Source organism: Beta vulgaris, chromosome 8 (assembly GCF_026745355.1).
Source record: "Beta vulgaris subsp. vulgaris cultivar EL10 chromosome 8, EL10.2, whole genome shotgun sequence".
Lineage (NCBI taxonomy): Eukaryota > Viridiplantae > Streptophyta > Magnoliopsida > Caryophyllales > Amaranthaceae > Beta > Beta vulgaris.
In genome coordinates, this window is record NC_079209.1 from 15,295,960 (window position 1) to 15,302,529 (window position 6,570).

Below are 6,570 nucleotides of genomic sequence, written 5' to 3' on the forward strand. Positions count from 1 at the left end.
CCCTACTGATATGCTAAAAGTGATGTTTATGGTGCTCTTAGGAATCATTTTGCACTAACTCTCTCCATCAAGTTGTGGTTTGCTATTTTGTATTGGATTGCAGGTTTGAGGGAGCCATTACCTACTTTATATCTGTTATATGACTGCACACTAGATTAAAGAGGTTGCACGCTGAGTTTCAAGATCCCGAGGATGCTTTCCGGGACTTTGACCAAACGAAGAGCTAAGAAACAAGTGAAGGCCGACCGGCCCGATAGGATCGTGTGGCACAACCCGATCGGACGAAGAAGCAAGATAACTGGTTCTGTTGCGGGCCCGATCGGGCGATGGAAGCCCAGTCGTGATTCGGTGTTCAGCCCGATCGGGTGACATGGTCCGACGTCTGGCGCCCCTAGCAAACTGATGTGAAGCTGTTGTGCTTATAGGCCGCCCGATGTCATCGGGCGGGTCAGCCCGTTTTCATCGGGCGCCTTTAATTTTGGCCTTGTTTATTCTGTTTTGGAGCCCGATTCTATCGGGCATCTTTGGCCCGATTGGGTGACAGTCCGCCACGCGCTTTTTAATGAATACGAGGCTGATTTTCGAGGTTTTTGGCGATGGATTTTAGGGCTTGTATAAATAGAAAAATTAGAATTATGAGAACGGATCTTGGTTTTTATTATTAGTTTTCTCTAGAGAGTGTTTCAAGAACCTTAATTTAGTGCTTTGTGATTTCAATTCAAGATCAAACCTTTTTCTTATTCACAAGTTCAATATAATTCGGTAATCTTTCTTCATTATTTCTTTATTACTTCTTCTATTGTTAATTAGATTCTTTTCCTAGTTGTTTGCAATGTTTCAAAGTATGAGTTTTTATATGTTTGTTATTGTTTTCATGATTATGAGTGAGTAGTTTTATCTCTAGGATTGTGGGGATCTATGTATGCAATGAGGGATTGCTAGATTATTTTGATTGCCTTGTATTTCAATTGTTTGCTATGGTTGAATCTTCATGCTAGAATTATAAGTTAGGCCTGATTTATATTTCTATTGTTGCAATACTGAATCTGCTTCGAGAGGAGAGATACCGTATAGGCTTTCAATTATTAGGCAAAGTGTGACCCTTGACTATGCGAGAGCGGCTGGGTGATCTTTGAGGGAGGTAATGTTCGCGAGAAATTACATGTGTCCTAGACAGATTGACTTACTAGGTGGTTATTATTCGTCCCTGATTTCCCGAATTGTATACATAGTGATTTATGATTCTAGTGCTTTATTAATATATTTACACCTTCTTATTTTGTTATGTAATTTCCTTAGTTTAGTAACACAACTCTTTCCATCTGATTTTTTTAGTGCAATATTAGAGTTCAGATATAATAATATTACTTTCTCCATGTGGATTCGATTCTGACGTCCCTGACTACTAGTTAGTGGACCTTAGGTTATTTTTGATTAGGTGATACGACTTCAGCCTATCAAATTTTGGCGCTGTTGTCGGGGAGACGATTTATTTTTATTTTGTCTGAAATATTGTATTAAACTAACCTCTACTCTGAAGAACACCTGTTCTTTGGAGCATCTCACGTTATGTTTTAGTGTTTTTGGTGTATGAGCAGGAAATTGAAATCCTGAAATCTCATCCCGTTCGATCCGGAGATTGAAAAGACTGCTCGTAGACTCAGAAAGAAAACTAAGCAAACAAAGCTATCTGCAAGGACACCCTCCCAAGAGACACCTTCTCCACCATCTTCCCCACACCAAGAATCCCCCGCCTCACCGCATACTCTCAACGTGGGGGAGAATGTTACACGAACCTTCAGAGACTACGCGCAACCATCTCCTGATAATGTGCCTACTGGGGTACGGATGCCCACTATCGCCGCTACGAATTTTGAGATCAATTCTCATGTTCTGAATATGGTTCTGAATAATCAGTTCGTTGGGTTACCATATGAAGACCCAAATCAGCACTTGCAGAGATTCTTACAGTGTTGTGCTACTCAGAAACAAGCTGGTGTTACTCCTGATGAGATGAAACTCATCCTATTTGGTTATATAATAAGCTGCCTTCCACCATCACCACCTGGCCAGAACTTTACAAGATTTTTCTTATCAAGTGGTACCCTTACCAAAAGACTGCCGATATGAGACATGCCATAATTACTTTCACCTAAGATCCTGGTGAGTCTTTATATGAAGCTTGGGAGCGGTTAAAGGATCTGCAGCGTCTCTGTCCTCATCATGGTTGTACCAGTGGTATTTTGTGTCAGATTTTCTACACTAGAGTTGATGCAGATACACGACGGGTAATTGATGAAGCATCCTATGGGTTCTTCATGGATTAATCGATTGAGGAGGGTATGAACTTTTGGAGAAGGTAGCATCTAATCAAGCATCTACTATTCGTTCCTCTTTGAAAAAGGGAGGTAAACGTGATGTTGAAGCCATTTCCTTACTGTCTGGGCAACTAGTTGCCCTAACTCAAAATTGATCCCTAAGTTAGGTATACTCCTCACATGAGTGTTAAGCGATGGCTAGTGCTTCTAACTAAATGTTCATTTGTGATGCTTGTGGAATATCTGGCACAATTCTCAAGAGTGTCCTGCGCTCATCTATGTAAGAAAACTGTGAGGCCGTCAATGCTTTCAGTCACAACCTAGGAACCAGTTCAACCCTATTCCAACACCTTAAATCCGGGTGTAAGACACCATCCAAACCTTCATATAGGAGTACTAATGTTGAACCCTCCTCACAACACCATATTGCCTCAACAACAGGGTCAACAATACAACCTTCACAACAAGCTCACTTGGTTTTCAGAGAAATCAAGCACCTCAACCGCTCCTACTGCTGACCCAGCCATGACAGAGTTGAAGAATATGATGTTCCAGATGCAGAAAGGGTTCAATGCTTTTCAAGCTGACACAAAAGCTCAACTGGAAAATTGGGCACGCATAACAAGATTTGGAGACTCAACTAGCTCAGTTGGCTAGTTCTTCTGCTAGTAGGCCACTGGGTCTTACTTCACAATCAATGCAACCAAGGGACACTGCCAATGCCACCACTCTTAGGAGTGGAACATATTATGATGGTCCCCCAGTGCTTAAGGATGGTCCGGTTGAGCCAGAAAAAATTGCAGACGTCACTGAAACTTCGATAGCTCCTGAGGCAACCACCAACACAAATGCAGAGAAGCATGTAGTACCTAAAAAAATTCATCTACCACTCCTGTGATAAAGGTACCATTCCCCACTCGTCTATCGAAAAATAAGCTGGATCACCAACTTGGTAAGTTTATGGAGAGTCGTAAGTGAAAATCTTCAGGTAACTGTCCATTTACTGAAGTCATTACTCAAGTACCTGCATATGCTAAATTTTTGAAGGAAATTTTGACTAGGAAAAGAGCCTTTAATGCAGTAGAAACTGTTGCCTTTACTGAAGAATGTAGTGCTCTTTTGCAAAATCAATCCCCTCCTAAATTGAAAGATCCGGGAGTTTCTCCATCCCTTGTAATATTGGCACCTATTTTTGACAAAGCCTTATGTGATTTAGGTGCTAGTGTTAGTGTCATGCCCTTGACTGTTTGCAAAAAGCTTGACATGGGAGATTTAAAATGTACCAACATTACTCTTCAAATGGCTGATCGTTCTGTTAAATACCCCCTTGGTATCTTAGAGGACGTTTCCGTGAGGGTAGGTAAATTTTATATTCCTGTGGATTTTGTTGTGCTTGACATGGAAGAGGATACTCAAATCCCAATCATTTTAGGGAGACCATTCCTTCATACTGCTGGAGCTGTCATAGATGTTAAAAATGGGAAATTGACTTTGACTGTGGGGATGATAAGGTGACTTTTAGTTTGACCAATGCTTTGAAAAGTCCCATGCTAGAGGAAGCCTGTTATAGAATAGATGTCATTGATGTGCTGGTTAATGATGACATGCCTCAATCCCTTCTGCGGGATCCTTGGAGGCTTTGCTTTGTTTTACTCTTCCACAGGTGATGATATTCTCCGGACTACTGAATGGATGTTGGGAAGCACTTTTACCTGTGTGAGCTTGACGATATTACCACTCACGAGGACGAACGGTTAGTATGTGCTACTCAACCGGTAGTGGTAAAGAAACCTGAACTGAAACCCTTTCTCCCTTCTCTGCGATATGCTTTTTTGGATGAATCTGAAAATTGCCCTGTGATTGTTAGTGCTGTCATAAATGATGGTCAAATTTCCAACTTTGTCTGTTTTGCGACAACATAAAAAGGCCATTGGATATAATATTGAAGACTTGAAAGGCATAATCCCCGACTTTTGCATGCATAAAATTTATCTCGAGGATGATCATCGTCCTAGTATACAAGGTTAGTGTCGTTTGAACCCCAATATGCAGGAAGTTGTCAAAAAAGAGGTTATGAAATTGCTTGATGCTGGGATCATCTATCCCATTTCTGATTCTAAGTGGGTGAGTCCAGTTAAAGTGGTTCCTAAAAAGGGTGGTACTACTGTAGTTAAAAATGAGAAAAATGAACTAATTGCTACAAGAGTAGTCATTGGGTGGCGTATGTGCATTGACTATAGGAAATTGAATGTTGCCACTAAGAAAGACCATTTTCCCCTGCCCTTCATTGATCAGATGTTGGAAAGTCTAGCTTGTCATCTCATTTTTGTTATCTAGATGGCTATTCTGGTTTCTTCCAAATCCCTATCCACCCAGATGACCAGGAGAAGACCACATTTACATGTCCTTATGGTACCTTTGCTTATCGAAGGATGCCCTTTGGCCTATGTAATGCCCCGCTACTTCTAACGTTGTATGATGGCCATTTTTCTGAGTTTATTGAGTCCATATGGAAGTGTTTATGGATGACTTTAGTGTGTATGGCATTGATTATGATGCATGTTTGCTAAATCTAGCTAAAGTGTTGAAAAGTTGTGAGGATGCCACCTTGTATTAAACTGGGAGAAGTGCCACTTCATGGTTATTGAAGGAGTGGTACTTGATCATATTATTCTGAACGAGGCATCCAGGTGGAAAAGCAAAAATTCAAGTGATTGAGCAATTACCCCCTCCTGTGAATGTAAGGGTTGAGGTTTTCTTTGTCATGGGGGATTTTATCGCCGCTTTATCAAAGACTTCTCTAAAATTGCTAAACCACTTACTCGGTTGCTCCTCAAGGATGCCCCGTTCCTGTTTACTGATGAGTGTCTTGTGTCTTTTAACAGGATCAAGCAAGCTCTGATTACTGCTCCAATCATTTGATCCCGAGATTGGACCTTCCATTTGAGATTATGTGTGAAGCTAGCGATTATGCGGTGGGAGTTGTACTTGGTCAGAGGAAGGATAACATCCTTCATGCCATATACTATACTAGCAAGACATTAGATGAAGCTTAAGTTAATTATGCCACCACGGAGAAAGAGCTTCTAGCTGTGGTTTATGCACTGGACGAGTTCAGGACATATCTGCTTGGGTCTAAGGTCATTGTCTACACCGATCATGCTGCATCGAAGTACCTCCTAGCCAAAAAAGAAGCAAAGCCTCGACTCATTCGGTGGATTTTGCTACTCCAAGAATTCGACTTGGAGATTAGAGATAAAAAGGGTGCAGAAAATGTAGTGGTTGATCACTTGTCCAGATTGCAGTATGAGGATATGGAAGAAGGCCTACCCATTGATGACTCCTTTCGTGATATTAAGCTCCTGACAGTCACTTCCGTTACCCCGTGGTATGCAGACTTCGCCAACTTTTGTGTGAGTGGACAAACTCCTCCAGAGCTGAGTTACCAGCAGAGGAAGAAATTTCTCCATGATGCCAAGAAGTACTTTTGGGATGACCCTCTTCTTTACAGGCTTTGTGCCGACACCATCTACAGGCGATGTATCCCAGAGTGGGAGGTGCATGAAATTCTGAAGCACTCTCACTCCCTTCCATTCGGAGGCCATGCTGGGCCCTCCAAAACAGTTGCTAAGGTACTTCAATCTGGTTTTTATTGGCCGACTCTATTTCATGATGCTAGTTTTTTTGTTAAGTCTTGTGATGCATGCCAACGAATAGGAAATATTTCCCGTAGACATGAGATGCCCCAAACCCCCATCTTGGAAGTTGAACTATTTGATGTGTAGGGTATTGATTTTATGGGTCATTTTCCTTCTTCCACAGGCAACAATTTCATACTTGTTGTTGTTGACTATGTATCTAAGTGGGTAGAAGCCATTGCATCACCAGCTAATGACTCTAAGGTTGTCATGAAAATGTTCAAAAAGATTATATTTCCAAGGTTTGGGGTACCAAGGGTTGTCAATAGTGACGGTGGATCCCATTTTCACAAAAGAACCTTTGAAGCCTTACTCAAAAACTATGGCGTCTATCATATGACTGGCCTAGCATACCATCCTCAGACAAGTAGGCAAGTAGAAGTGTCTAACCGTGAAATAAAGACTATCTTGGAGAAAGTGGTAGCTAAATCTAGAAAGGATTGGAGTGATAAGTTAGATGACACATTATGGGCTTATAGAACTGCTTTTAAGACCCCTATTGGTACCACCCCTTATCGACTAGTCTATGGAAAAACATGCCACCTACTTGTCGA

General features: G+C 41.4%; 1 non-coding gene across 1 annotated transcript; it reads right to left on the minus strand.

Annotated features, from left to right (window-relative positions):
* Positions 1 to 2,122: 2,122 nt before the first annotated feature.
* Positions 2,123 to 2,230, minus strand: LOC125494141 (small nucleolar RNA R71). Its single transcript, XR_007270537.1, has one exon. It is a non-coding gene; the product is annotated as a small nucleolar RNA R71 (small nucleolar RNA).
* Between the last annotated feature and the right edge of the window lie 4,340 nt (positions 2,231 to 6,570).